The following is a 14,025-nucleotide window of genomic DNA, read 5'->3' on the forward strand; positions in this document are numbered from 1 at the left end:
TTCACAGGCCTACTCGCCCCAGACTAAATTTTGACGGAGGTGGGATGGTGGTTCCCCAACCCACCACCATCCCACCTGATTTTATGCTCTCTCTGCCTTCAAATCCTCTGCAAGGGAGAGCATAAAAATCTCCCACATGTGTGGTTGTGATAGTGGCCTATCCCTCATTCTTCGTAGACATGGATAGGTGTTGGCTATCCCCTTTATTTCCTTCAGTCTTGGGCTTAGACTGTCTCAGGTGACCACACACACTGGTATTTTCCTGTCTGTCTTGTGTAGGAGATGTGGAGTAGAGGGGGTGAGGTTCTCGACTATAATGTTCCAACGAGAGCCGGGGTCACCTGCTCTGGTATTGCAGACAGCAGCCACAACAGCCCACTGTTGGCCAATTTGTGCCTGAACCTGTTGGATTTTAGTTAAACATGGGGCTTCAGGGGAGGTGAAAGTTTGTTGCCAAACTAGTTCCCTCAGAGCTCCCCTTGCATCTTCTCTCCCCTCACTTAGTCTGGTATTTTCTGCTTGGAATTCAATATTTTGTTCCAGTATTTGCTCTGGTTTTTTCTTTGTATAACGCGTTCTGTCATGTGCTTCCTGTTCCCAGCAAAACTGAATAGGCAGAAAAGACATATGATCTGTAACAGGTGAGAACAGTTTACCGTTCTCAAATCAGGCGAACAGATGGGGGAAGCAGAAGGATGCTGTTCTCCGTGGCTAGCAGTGGCAATCTCTTCTACTCGCGGTCTTCTTAAGCTACTCAGGGTGTTGGGCTGGAGCCAGCATGGATCCACCTCGAGAAGCTCTTTTCCATCCGAAGTGATTTTTCCCTCTTGAGAGCCCATTTATAAAACCTATTTCTAGGGGATTTCTGGTTGTTTTATGCCAATCACTTATTCAATTGTCCCTTTAGCAAGGGACAGATATTCAAGGTAGATCCCTCCTATTTCCATTCAAAGTCCACGAAGTTATTTTGTGGCTTATCACTTGCTAGGACATCCTCAGACCTTTTCTCAGACAGTTGGTTTAGATATGGGCCATGAGGTCCCATCTTATCAGTCTTGTTTCAGAGCCTGTGCTAGTGTCATGTACTTGACAGAGACAGCAGGCCCACACTGTCCTGTTTCTGTTAGCCCGGCAGACTGCTATAGAATCTTTCTTAATAAGAGAAACAGAAAGAACTATTTCAATTAATTTCCTAAAATTTTATAAGGTTATTAGACAGCCATTTCTTACAGCTTAAATCCTCAATGGTCTCACCCCTTTCCTACCTCTGTAACCTCTTCCAGCTCTACTGTTTGGACAGTCTTGAATCAGGCATTCTGACAACATGTTCTGTCCATCTCAGTTGATGTGATATTATCATGGCCTCTTGGCATATCTGTGTCTCGGAGGACACTCATGTTTGTTCTTTTGTCCTCCCACTTGATTTGCAAGATCCTTCTAAGACAACATTGATGATGTTGTTCTAGGGGCTTGATATGGCATCTGTAAGTTGTCCAAGCTTCAGCACTGTAGAGAACAGATGGCAAATCTATATAGAACCTTGTTTAGACCACATTTGGAGTACTGTGAATATTTCTGGTCTCCATATAACACAAAGAATATAGAGGCACTGGGGAAGGTGCAACATCAGTTTATAAAGATGATACCAGAACTGAGAGGCTATAATTATCAGTAAAGGCTGAACAGACATGTGCTCCTTTGCCTAGAAAAGAGAAGGGTGAGGGGTGACCTGATAAATGTTTTAAAATTACAAAGGGGTTTGATAGCATAAATGTAGAGAAGATATTTCAAATTATCCAAAACTAGGGGCCATAAATATAAGATCCTTGCCAATAAATCCAATAAGGAATTCAGGAGAAACTTCTTTACACAGGGACTGGTGATAACATGGAACTCACAACCACATAGAGTAGTTGAGATGAATAGCATAGATGTATTTAAGAGGAAGATAGTTAAGTATACAAAGCAGAAAAAAACAGAAGGATTTGTTGATTGGATGAGATGAAGTAGAGCATAAACACTGGCATGAACAAGTTGGGCTGAATGTCCTGTTTCTGTGCTGTGGCTTGGTGTCCAATTTTGTCTGATAAAATTCCTGTGAAACACCTTAGGATGCTTTACTATGTTAAAAGTGCTATATATATGCAAATTATTGCTGTTACTGTCTACTTCAATGTAGGCTCGAGGAACATCTTTCGATTAGGCACTTTATAGCTTTGAACATTGATTCAACAATTTCAGACCATATCCTCTGCCTCGATTTTGTTTCCTTTTTCCTTGCAGATTTTAACCTTACACTTGTTTTTCTCTTGTTTTTGCTCTCAGACGGCAGCTGTTCATCATTCTGCCATTCACGTCTCCTCTTTGGCCGTGCCCCACCAATTCTTTTGCCATTAACTCTCTCCTGTCTTCTGCCCTATTGCAGACCTTCCCTTTTGTTCTTTTTCCAGCCTCTCCCACTTGCTTAAAAACTATTACATTTCTAACTTTTCGCTGTTCTGATCAAAGGTCATTGACCTGAAACATTGGGCTAAATTTTCCAGGCTTGTGGTGCCGGGCTTGGAGGCGAAGGTCTGGGAAAATAGGGTGGACTGCTTCCCGATGCATTCCCGCTGCCAGCAAAGTTGCCTGGGGCAGCCTGGGAATGGGAATGGCTGCCTGATGAATGGAAGCAGGCAGCCAATTTACATAATTAAGGCCTCAATTAGGGGCGATTTAGAGGGGTCACCGGCATTTTGCTGACAGCGTAGCGGCTCCCCTCCACGTGTGGAGGTCACCAGCTCCATGGAGGCAGCATTCCTGCAATAGGCTGGGGGGGCCATTGCAGCCGGGGGCTTCAGGCCCCAAGGAGGCTGCCGTCATGAGAGGCCACACCTGCTGCCCAAATGTTGCCACTGGAGGAGATTCCGCTCCTCTTCAATTCAATTTCCTCATATTCCATATCATCATATGATGAACCATTGTGGTGGTTCATTTTGCTGACTTTCTATTTTCTGGCTATGTATTCATTGATGTGCAGGCCAGTGAGGGCGCCCTCGCAGTCCCCAGTTTGCATCAGCAGCGCCCACCTTTCCTGGTGGGACTGCCAAGAGTCTAGAGATGCCGGCCCTCTGATTGGTTCGGAAGCACCAATAGCCCGCCTCCTGTCCTTAATAGGACGGCGAATGAGGAGGCGGCCGATTAGGAGGCAGTCTCTGGGAAAACTGCTGAGCCGGTCTCACAGCTGGCAAGCATGGGCTTGGGTGGGACCCCAATTTGGTGCCGACATCGGGGTCCCAAATCCTGTGGTAAAATCCTGCCCATTAACTCTGTTTTTCTCTCCACAGATGCTGCCTGACCTGCTCTGAATACTTTCAGGATTTTCTTTTTAATTTCAGATTTCTAGCATCTGCAGTATTTTGCTCTTGTTGTTGTTGTGATTGGCTGTCTCTGTGAACAATCTAACTCTCCTGTTGCCCATGTTCTTTCTATATTTGGAAAACTGTCTGACTTTCCCTCCCCTCCCCCATCCATCCCTTCCCTCTCTTTATGTCCTGCCCCTCCCCCATGCCATTTCCCTCAACCCAACCTTTCCCCTCCCCATCCCCTCCTCAGCCCCCTCCCCACCCCCTATTCCTCTGCCCCCACCCGCTCCCTCCTGCCCACAACTCCTCAGTGTAGCACTCTCGCTTCCAAATTTTAAGGTCGTGGATTCGCGTCCCATTCCAGAACTGTTGAGCACAAAATCTAGGTTGAAACTTCAGTGCAGTACTGAGGAAGTGCTGTACTGTCCAAGGTGCTGTCTTTTAGATGAGGACGTGAGCCAAGGCCCTGTCTGCCTTCTCAGATGGGCATAAAAGATCCCATGGCATGACTTCAAAGTAATTCTCCCTGCTGTCCTGGGCAATATTTATATTTCTGGTCTAGTATTTGCCCATTTGTGTCCAACAACAGCAATATCATAACGATCAGGTAATCCTTTTTATTGATGTTGGTTGAGGGTTAAATATTAGTCAAGACACTCAGGAGAACTAAAATAATAGCAAAATACTGCAGATGCTGGAAACCTGAAATAATGGGTGGCACAGTGGCGCAGTGGTTAGCATCGCAGCCTCACAGCTCCAGCGACCTGGGTTCGGTTCTGGGTACTGCCTGTGCGGAGTTTGCAAGTTCTCCCTGTGACCACGTGGGTTTCTACCGGGTGCTCAGGTTTTCTCCCACAGCCAAAGACTTGCAGGTTGACAGGTAAATTGGCCATTGTAAATTGCCCCTTGTGTAGGTAGGTGGTAGGAGAATTGAGGGAAGGTGGGGATGTGGTAGGGGACATGGGATTAATGTAGGATTAGTATAAATGGGTGGTTGATGGTCAGCACGGACTTGGTGGGCTGAAGGGCCTGTTTCAGTGCTGTATCTCTCTATGACTCTATAAAGACTGAAAGTGCTGGAAATACCCAGCAGGTTTATTGTTTCATGTGGACAGAATTGCTCAATATTCGGCCATTAACACTCTCTCTGGACTAATGCTTTGTCTTTCACCACAAGCATTAACACACTCTTTGCCTTTGTCTCATGACAGCTTTGTTATTTAATCTCTTCTGCCCTATCACACACCTTCCCTTTTGTTCTCTTCCCCGCACCCCACCATCACCCCTACCCCCCACAACTTCACTTGCTTAAAACCTAATTCTTTTCTAACCTTTGCCTGTTCCGATGAAGGGTCACAGACCTGAAACGTTAACTCTGCTTCTCTCTCCACAGATGCTGCCAGACCTGCTGAGTATTTCCTTACAGAGGATGACACCCCTGCACCTAGCTATCAGCCAACCCGATCCCTACAGTTGGTGCTTGGTAGGTGCAACCATTCTGGCCTGGCTGGCTGAATATCACCATGTAATACCCTCTTTCAGACTGTATCACAAGAAATATGACAGGCTGCAATTGGAATGTTGCAACATGCCATGCAACATAATGGTTTTCCAGGCCTTCACACATATCTGTGTTATTGGTCAGAACTTACCTTCAGAATTGGAGCTATCGCATGTACTGATCATCTGCCATTTGCCTCTATGCAAATGCTTGTGTGTGCATTGGTAAAGAAAGTCTTGCATTTATATAGAGCTTTTGACAATGTCAGGATGTCCCAAAGAACTTTACATCCAACAAAATACTTTTTGAAGTGTAGGCACTGTTGTAATGTAGGAAATTGTAGGTATTAATAGGTGGGCTCCTACGGTACTTCCTATGCAGCCTGATTCCCTAGTTCTCCTCTTGTTCCTCAGATAGGGATTGGGAAGTCCAGCAGAATAATGACAGCTCTGTCCAAAAGCAAAAACATGAAAAACATTTAAGATTGGTACAAGGTAAAAGAATACTCAAAATGATGATCATAGTCTGAAGTTGTTGAATTCAGTGTTGAGTCTAAAGGGCTGAAGACTGCCTAATCAGAAGATAAGGTGCTGTTCCTTGAGCCTGCGTTGAGCTTCACTGGAACACTGCAGCAGGCCATGGACAGAAATGTGGGCTTGAGAGCAGAGTAGTAAATTAAAATGGCAAACAACCGGAAGTTGCAGACTGAACAGAGGTGTTCCACAAAGCAGTCACCCGATCTGCATTTGGTCTCCCCAGTGTAGAAGAGACAGCATTGTGAGCAGTAAACACAGTGCACTAAATTGAAAGAAATACAAGTAAATTGCTGCTTCACCTGGCTGGAGGGTTTGGGGCCTTGGATGGTGAGGCAAGAGGAGGTAAAAGGGCATGTGTTACACCGCCTGTAATTGCATGGGAAGATGCCATGGGAAGGAGATAAAGTGTTGTGGGTGATGGAGAAGTGTTGCGGAGGGAATGGTGCCTTCAGAATGCTGACGGGAGGGAAGGGAATGATTTGTTTGGTGGTGGCATCACACTGGGGATGCTGGAAATGTCAGAGGATGATCCTTTGGATATGGTGGGGTGGAAAGTGAAGACAAGGAGAACCCTGTCGTGATTCTGGGAGGGAAGGGAAGGGGTGAGGGCAGAAGTGCGGGAAATGGTTTTGACACAGTCAAGGGCTCTGTCAAACACAAGTGGGGGGGGGGGGGTGGTATCCTCGGTTGAGGAAAAAGGAAGACATATCAGAAGTGCTGTTTTGGAAGGTTGGATCGTCAGAGCAGATGCAACGGAGACAGAGAAACTGGGAGAATGGAATGGAGTCCTTACAGGAGGCAGGGTGTGAGCAAGTGTAGTCAAGGTAGCTGTGGGAGTCAGTGGGCTTATAATGAATATTAGTAGACAGCCTATCCCCAGAAATGGAGACAGAGAAGTCAAGGAAGGGTAGGGAAGTAAAAGCAGAATGTGCTGGAATTACTCAGCAGGTCAGGCAGCATCCGTGGAGCGAGAAACAGAGTTAACGTTTCAGGTCTGTGACCTTTCATCAGAACCTTTCAGTTCTGATGAAAGGTCACAGACCTGAAACGTTAACTCTGTTTCTCGCTCCACGGATGCTGCCTGACCTGCTGAGTAATTCCAGCACTTTCTGTTTTTATTTCAAATTTCCAGCATCTGCATTACTTTACTTTTATTATAAGGGAAGGGAAGTGTCGGAGATGGACCATGTTAATGTCAGAGAAGGGTGGAAATTGGAAGCGAAGTTGATGACCTTTTCCAGTTCAGAATGAGAGCAGGAAATGTCACCAATACAATCATCAATGTACCGGAAAAAGAGTTGGGAGAGGGGGCCTGAGTAAGACTGGAACAAAGAATATTCGATATACCCCACAAAAAGACAGGCATAACTGGGACCCATGTGGGCAAAGATAGCAATACTTTTTATCTGGAGGAAGTGAGTGGAGTTGAAAGAGAAGTTGTTCAATGTGCGAAACATGTTCAGTGAGCCAGAGGAGGGTGGTGGTGGATGGGGATTGGTTGGGCCTCTGTTCGTGGAAGAAGCAGAGAGCCCTCAGACTGTCTTGGTGGGGGATGGAGGTGTAGAGAGATTGGACGTCCGTAGTGAAGAGGAGGCGGTTAGGGCCAGGAAACTAGAAATTATCGAAATGATGTGGGGCTTCAGTGGTTAGCACCGCAGCCTCACAGCTCCAGTGACCCGGGTTCAATTCCAGGTACTGCCTGTGTGGAGTTTGCAAGTTCTCCCTGTGTCTGCGTGGGTTTTCTCCGGGTGCTCCGGTTTCCTCCCACAAGCCAAAAGACTTGCAGGTTGGTAGGTAAATTGGCCATTATAAATTGCCACTAGTATAGGTAGGTGGTAGGGAAATATAGGGACAGGTGGGGATGTGGTAGGAATATGGGATTAGTGTAGATTAGTGTAAAATGGGTGGTTGATGGTCGGCACAGACTCGGTGGGCCGAAGGGCCTGTTTCAGTGCTGTATCTCTAAACTAAACTAAACTAAACTAAGAGTCATGGATGTAGGTGGGAAGACACTGGACAAGGAGAGAAAAAATAGAGTCAAGATAGGAAGAAATAAGTTCAATGAGGCAGGAACAGGCTGAAACGCTGGGTCTACCAGGACTGTCCTATTTGTGGATTTTGGGAAGGAGGTAGAAGCAGGTTGTGCGGGGTTGCGGGACAATGAGTTGGGATGCTGTAGAGGGAAGATCTCCGGAGGACATGAGGTCAGTGACAGCCCTGGAGATAGTGTCTTGATGTTTGGTGGTGAGGTCATGGTCCGGGGGAGGTAGGAAGGAGAGTCTGGGAGTCGGCGCTCAACCTCTGCAAGTTAGAGGTTGGTACGCCACAGAACAACAGCACCATCCTTGGCAGCAGATTTGATCACAATGTTGGGGTTAGAACTGAGAGAATGGAGTGCAGCAAGTTCAGAGGAAGACGGGTTAGAGTGAGTGAGGGTAGCAGAGAAACTAAGACGGTTGATGTCACGCCGACAGTTCTCAATGAAAAGATCAAGCGTGGGTAAGAGGCCAGAGGGAGGGGTCCAGGTGGAGGGAGAATACTGGAGGCAAGTGACTGGGTCCGCTGGTCAGTGGGAGGACTCTTAGCTAAAGAAGTGAACCCAGAGGCGAAGGCGATGGAAGAAGAGCTCAATGTCATGCCGAGCGTGAAACACATTGAGGTGGGGTGTAAGGGAATAAACCCGAGTCCTTTGCTGAGTTCAGATCGTTCAGTGTCAGAGAGGAGAAGGTCAGAGGGTATTGCGAATACTTGGCAAGGGGTCAGATTAGAAGAAGGGATGGGATCAGAATGAAGTGAAGGGGAAGAAATATCTGGAGAGACGTTGATCCCCATGAGCTGCTGGAGCTTGCATTCCTTAATACCTGAAAGGAAGAGAAATTTTTTTTTGTTAATGAATCGGATAAGACGAAAGATGGGCGGCACAGTGGTGCAGTGGTTAGCACCGCAGCCTCACAGCTCCAGCGACCCGGGTTCAATTCTGGGTACTGCCTGTGTGGAGTTTGCAAGTTCTCCCTGTGTCTGCGTGGGTTTTCGTTGGGTACTCCGGTTTCCTCCCACCACCAAAGACTTGCAGGTTGATAGGTTAATTGGCCATTATAAATTGCCCCTAGTATAGGTAGGTGGTAGGGGAATATAGGGACAGGTGGGGATGTGGTAGGAATATGGGATTAGTGTAGGATTAGTATAAATGGGTGGTTGATGGTCGGCACAGACTCGGTGGACCGAAGGGCCTGTTTCAGTGCTGTATCTCTAAATAAATAAAAGTATGCTTCTGGCTTAAATAAATAAATGAAATGAAACTTGAGCAGGACAGCTTTGACATAGAAACATAAAAAATAGGAGCAGGAGTAGGCCATTCGACCCTTTGAGCCTGCTCCGCCATTCATTATGATCATGGCTGATCATCCAACTCAGTAGCCTGTTCCTGCTTTCGCCCCATATCCTTTGATCCCTTTAGACCCAAGAGCTATATCTAACTCTTTCTTGAAAACGTACAATGTTTTGGCCTCAACTGCTTTCTGTGGTAGCGCATTCCACAGGCTCACCACTCTCTGGGTGAAGAAATTTCTTCTCATCTCAGTCCTGAAAAGTTTACCCTGTATCCTTACACTATGACCCCTGGTTCTGGACTCACTAGGGCAAGTCGTGCTTCTGGAAAGAAAGGTTGAGAGTGTATGTGTGACGGCGCATGGCACTGAGTGTGGATCTTAGGATGTGGGAAGAACAGCAATCTGAGGAACATTGTATATCTCGGAGATACTTGTAATCCTGGGTGGATTCAAACATGAAGGATGGAATTTCAGTTGGAATCCACATGGAATAATTCAGAGCCAGTTGCTGAGGAAGGAAATAGAGTCATAGAGTGATACAGCACTGAAACAGGCCCTTCGGCCCACTGAGTCTGTGCCGATCATCAACCACCCATTTATACTAATCCTACATTTATCCCACATTCCTACACATCCCCACAATTCTCCTGCCACCTACCTATCCTAGGGGCAATTTATAATGGCCATTTACCTATCAACCTGCAAGTCTTTGGCTGTGGGAGGAAACCGGAGCACCTGGAGGAAACCCACACGGTCACAGGGAGAACTTGCAAACTCTGCCCAGGCAGTACCCAGAACTGGCACCGGGTCGCTGGAGCTGTGAGGCTGCGGTGCTAACCACTGCGCCACTATGCCGCCCCAGGTTGTGAAAACGTGGGGTTGTGAAAACGAGTTTTGGTAGACACCTTATCGAACACCAGGAGGAAAATAGCAATGAAGGTGAACAAGGTAAAAGAGACAAACATAAATCCCATCGGAGAGAAGAGCAGAACTTGTTTTAGTGATGTTGGTTGAGGGATAAATATTGGGCAGGACACTGGGGAGAACTCCCTTGCTCATATTATTTCCATGGGATTGTTACGGCCATGTAGTGAGGGGTGTGGGTGGCTCCTATTAAATTCCAGAAAGCTTGTTGTAGAAAGATAATGCTGGAGCTTATATTTACTCAGTTTCACATTTATTGTGCAGAATAAAAGGATTACAAACATGTAGCTTCTCACTCAAAACCTCCACCAGTCCCAGTGATCGTCTGTTTATAAGTGCTCAACTAAAACCCTAAATAATACCCTTCACTTGCATATAATCAAACCATTGACACACAATTTATAGATTAACAATTCCTACTGTTCAACTCCCACCGGACGGTAGCAAGTGTTTTTTGTTATGAGGGTCCAACCCTTTGTGCTTTATTTTTCAAATAAACAGACTGAAACAGGTTTTCTTGTAGGTTTAAAACAGAAGATGAATTATTTATTGAGCAATACGCCTTATCCTGAAATTGTCGCAACCGCAAGAGGTGAGGTGAGAGTGACTGCCCTTGACGTCAAGGCAGCATTTGACCGAGTATGGCATCAAGGAGCCCTAGCAAAACTGAGGTCAATGGGAATCAGGGGGAAAACCCTCCACTGGCTGGAGTCATACCTAGCGCAAAGGAAGATGGTTGTGGTTGTTGGGGGTCAATCATCTCAGCTCCAGGACATCACTGCAGGAGTTCCTCAGGGTAGTGTCCTAGGCCCAACCATCTTCAGCTGTTTCATTAATGACCTTCCTTCAATCATAAGGTCAGAAATGGGGATGTTCGCTGATGATTGCACAATGTTCAGCACCATTCGTGACTCCTCAGATACTTAAGCAGTCAGTGTAGAAATGCAGCAAGACCTGGAAAATATCCAGGCTTGGGCTGATAAGTGGCAAGTAACATTTGCGCCACACAAGTACCAGGCAATGACCATCTCCAACAAGAGAGAATCTAACCATCTCCCCTTAACATTCAATGGCATTACCATCACTGAATCCTACTATCAACAGCCTAGGGGTTACCATTGACCAGAAACTGAACTGGAACAGCCATATAAATACCGTGGCTACAAGAGCAGGTCAGAGGCTAGGAATCCTGAGTCGCGTAACTCACCTCCTGCCTCCCCAAAGCTTGTCCACCATCTACAAGGCACAAGTCAGGAGTGTGATGGAATACTCTCCACTTGCCTGGATGGGTGCAGCTCCAACAACACTCAAGAAGCTCGACACCATCCAGGACAAAGCAGCCCGTTTGATTGGCACCCCATCTACAAACATTCACTCCCTCCACCACCGACGCACAGTGGCAGCAGTGTGTACCATCTACAAGATGCACTGCAGCAATGCACCAAGGCTCCATAGACAGCACCTTCCAAACCTGCGACCTCTCCCAACTAGAAGGACAAGGGGCAGCAAATGCATGGGAACACCACCACCTGCTAGTTCCCGTCCAAGTCACACACCATCCTGATTTGGAACTATATCGCCGTTCCTTCACTGTCGCCGGGTCAAAATCCTGGAACTCCCTTCCTAACAGCACTGTGGGTGTACCTACCCCGAATGGACTGCAGCGGTTCAAGAAGGCAGCTCATCACCACCTTCTCGAAGCCAATTAGGGATGGGCAATAAATGCTGGCCTGTTCAGCGATGCCCACATCCCATGAATAAATAAAAAAAACGTGAGGTAGGGTTTCGGGCTTCACAATAAACCTGTTGAATTCTCTTGGAAGTCAAGTTCTCTTTTGTTGCAGGCCTGAGATATTCGTAGATTTCTTTGTTGGTTGAAAGTTCAGTTTGAAGACAGAAGATCACTTCCTCTGCTGCACAAGTTAAAAATGTAGAATTTACAGCAGGGCGCCTTCCCTTCTTGCTTTCTGGATTTCTCCCAGCTTTTAGCTGGACGAGCTTTTTGGTGATGCTTCTTTCTGGGTGTCTCTCCCTCTCTCTGCCTTGAGGGCTGCCTTTTTAAGGTAGAAGGTTTGTCACATCAGATTCTGGTAAGAAACGCTTTGGTCTCTCCCCCATGGTGATCATACAATGGCCCAGGATGAGAATAATCCCGTTATGATCTTTCCACTTCATACCTTCTTTTTCAGTCGAAGCCATTCAATTCAGGAATGTTTCAGGATAGGTGCAATTGACACCTCTCAACGTGGTTAGGCATCCTTTGTACTAACTAAACAGTCTGACAATGTTCAAATATGCATGTGGCCATCTTTTGCAGCATTGCCCATTTTTCAAAAAGGTAAAGTCAATTTTTATAACCCTTCAGTTTGAGTCTGTATTTTTTCATCATCATACTTCTCGTAAGCATGACAGGATCCTTTACATTCACTTGGTTTAACATCTCATCCAAAGGATAGCACCTCTGACAGTGCAGTGCTTCCTCGGTACTGTACTTGAGTATTGACCTAGATTATCTGATCAGGTCTCTGGTGTGGGCCTTGAATCCACAACCAGAGGCAAGAGAGAAACCACATAGCCAGGCTGACAACCTTGTACATCATGTACTTCTGGGATGGAGACCTGGTGTTATATGTCATTGCCCCATTCTCTGGATCCTTACACCCAATGAACTGGTGCAGATACAGTAGTAATTAGAGGGATTTTGGCTCCTTGGTTCCTGCTTCTTATTACTATCCAGTGAGCCTTGGTGGCAAATGCATGTCCAGTAATGAAAGGTGGTGGGGGGGGGGGGGGGGGGTGGGTGGCGTTTCCATGATGCCCTTTACAGGTAAATTGCCTATCGACATCTGGCTTCATACTTAAAGAATGGGGATTTGAGTGTAGTAGTGGAGGGTGGGAAGCTCAGGGGGACTGATAACCCCAAGGGATTTAGTTCCTTCAGGAGAGGGTAGAGCGCGAATATGGAGAAATACAAAGAAAAACATTGAATGAGCTGAAACACTGACAAGGGCAGCTGGTGTGTTTGGGGCGAGCTGGGAAATTCAGCAGTGACAGGATGCAGTGTGTGGGATGTGTTATTTCCAGTGCTTGATATGGACCTTGTGTTTCCTGTGTACGATTGCTTGGAATTATATGGAGAGGAACTGGGCAGTTACCTCAGTGTGTAAGGCAGTTCCCTGCTCAGTTGTTAGTGCTAAATCTGATTGGAGGTGGGAAGTCTGGGCTTGCTGTAACATGACACTGGAAGCAGAACACAAACTGGTTTAAAGCAAAGAAGTTCACTGAGGGAACACGGAAAAGTATTCTCAGACTTCCCAAGTTCAAAGTTAATGTAAGTGTTTTAAGATATTTACCAAGGTTTAATTTTTCTGTGTTGCCAGTTTCTTTCTGTTTGTTGCTATCCTATTCTGTGTGTCTTCCTGTCTGGTTGTAAACACTATCTAGCCTATTGCCTCTCGCTTTAGAGACTGAATGTCTTTGACAAAGTAACACCACTAACCTGTTATTTCAGTATCATAGAATCTTGCAATCTTACAGTACACTAAGAGGCCATTCAGCCCATCATGTCTGTGCCGGCTCTTTCGTACAGCTATCCGATTAGTCTCACTTCTCTGCTTTTTTTCCATAGCCCTGCAAAATTTTCCTTTTCAAGCATTCATTTGATTCCATTTTGAAAGTTATTCTTGAACCTGCTTCCACCAGCCGTCTCTCCCTCCCTCTCCTGAAGCTCTCCCTGGGGTCCCTGTGCACTGCCTCTCCCTGGGGTCTGGGGTCCCTGGGCATTCCCTCTCTTTGGGGTCTGGGTTCCCTGGGCACTGCCTCTCCCTCGGGTCTGGATTCCCTGGGCACTGCCTCTCCCTAGGGTCCAGGTTTCTCTAGGCACCACCTGTCCCTGGAGTCTGGTGTCCTTGGGCATTGCCTCTCCCTGGTGGCCAGTTCCCTGGGTACTGCCTCTCCCTGAGATTCAGTGTTTGAGTATCTGGATTTGTACATCAGAGTCTCACCAAAGTGGCTGCTGCAAATGTCACTGGTGTATTTGATTGTGCAGGTGGGGTGGCTACATGACTTAAGATCTCTCCCACCAACATATTCCATCCTTTGTCAACAGTAACATGTGCTCGCTTCCTATGGGAAGAACAGAGTCAGAGTTCAGGACAGGGAGCTTGGGATAATCTTTCTCTCCTAACTCAGGGAGACTGGGGCCAGTGGGCAGCAGTTTTTGTCTGAGATCAGCCAACTCAACGCAGAACATGAATGAAAACCTTGACTCTCCTGCCCTCCTTACCTCAGTACCTGACGTACCCAGTACAGTCACTGAACTATCAGAGAGAAACTCATCTTAATACTGTCCATCAGTTTTTGTAAATAGTGTTGCTGATATTCTCAGTAAG

The 14,025-nt window shown here is 46.5% G+C and overlaps 1 protein-coding gene across 1 annotated transcript in view; it reads left to right on the forward strand.

The window, feature by feature from the left end:
* The first annotated feature begins 12,877 nt into the window (after positions 1–12,877).
* LOC137348041 (solute carrier family 15 member 1-like) overlaps positions 12,878–14,025 on the forward strand; it is a 196,168-nt gene continuing 195,020 nt past the window's right edge. The window contains exon 1 of the mRNA XM_068013142.1: positions 12,878–12,965. The gene's annotated coding sequence lies outside the window, so the exon portion shown is untranslated. The remainder of the gene's footprint in view (positions 12,966–14,025) is intronic.

The sequence above is a fragment of the Heterodontus francisci genome, chromosome 33, assembly GCF_036365525.1.
Source record: "Heterodontus francisci isolate sHetFra1 chromosome 33, sHetFra1.hap1, whole genome shotgun sequence".
Lineage (NCBI taxonomy): Eukaryota > Metazoa > Chordata > Chondrichthyes > Heterodontiformes > Heterodontidae > Heterodontus > Heterodontus francisci.